We start from the raw sequence: 1,482 nt of genomic DNA on the forward strand, positions 1-1,482 counted from the left end.
GCCGCTGCGCTTCCCAAGCGGCGCACTATCCAGTGCGCCACCGGGCCGGCCCCAAAATAAAATATTTTTTAAAAAAACAGAAATAGTATCTTCCAAAATAAAATGCTTTACTATAGTAACCAAAACAGCATGGTACCGGCATAAAAACAGACACTTGGACCAATGGAACAGATTCAAGAACTCAAAAATCGGCCCACATACTTACAACCAACTGATCTTTGACAAAGGCACCAAGAACATACGTTGGGGGAAAAACTGCTTCTTCAATAAATAGTGCCGGGAAAACTAGACATCCATGTGTAGAAGAATGAAACTAGACCTGTTTCTCTCACCATATACCAAAATCAACTCAAAATGGATTAAAGAAAAATATAAGTCCTGAAACCATAAAACTACTCAAAGAAAACATAAGGGAAACACTTCGGGAAGTAGGACAGGGCAAAGAATAAGACCCCAAAAGCACAGGCAACAAAAGAAAAAATAAAGAAATGGGATTATATCAAACTAAAAACCTTCAGCACAGCAAAAGAAACAATCAACAGAATGAAAACACAACCTACAGAATGGGAAAAAATGTTTGCAACTATGCATCCAACAGGGATTAATATCCAAAATATACAAGGAACTCAAACAACTTAATAGTAAAAAAATGAAACCTGATTAAAAAATGGACAAAGGAGCTAAATAGGCATTTCTCAAAAGATATACAAATGGCCAACAGACACACAAAAAAATGCTCTACATTACTAAGCATCAGGGAAATGCAAACCAAAACCACATTGATACATCATCTCACTCCAGTTAGACTGGCCAATATTAAAAGGACAGAGAATAACAAATGCTGGTGAGGATGCAGAGAAAGGGGAACCCTCCTACACTGTTGGTGGAACTGTAAAGTAGTGCAGCCATTATGGAAAATACAATGAAGGTTTCTCAAACAACTGGAGGTTTCTATCAATGTATAGATAGAACTGCCATGAGATCCAGCAAATCCACTTCTGGGTGTATACCCAAAGCAATGGAACTCATCATGTTGAAGGGATACCTGTATTCCCATGTTTATTGCAGCTCTATTTACAATAACTAAGAGTTGGAACCAATTTTAATGTCCATTGACAGATGACTGGATAAGGAAAATGTCATATATATACACAGTGGAATACTACTCTGCCATAAAAAAAGAATGAAATTCTGCCATTTGCAGCAATGTGGATGAACTTAGAGAAAATTAAGTGAAACAAGTGAGGCACAGAAAAAGAAATACCACATGTCCTCACTCACAAGTGGGAGGTAAAAAAAATAAAATGTAAGGGCCGGCCCGGTGGCGCACTCGGTAGAGTGCAGCGCTTGGGAGCGCAGCGGCGCTCCCGCCGAGGGTTCGGATCCCATATAGAGACTGGTCCGCTCACTGGTTGAGCATATATGGGCACGACACCGAGGGTTGCGATCCCGTTACCGGTCACGAAAAAAGACAAAAAGGAA

The sequence above is a fragment of the Galeopterus variegatus genome, unplaced genomic scaffold (assembly GCF_000696425.1).
Source record: "Galeopterus variegatus unplaced genomic scaffold, G_variegatus-3.0.2 Scaffold2606, whole genome shotgun sequence".
Taxonomy (NCBI): domain Eukaryota; kingdom Metazoa; phylum Chordata; class Mammalia; order Dermoptera; family Cynocephalidae; genus Galeopterus; species Galeopterus variegatus.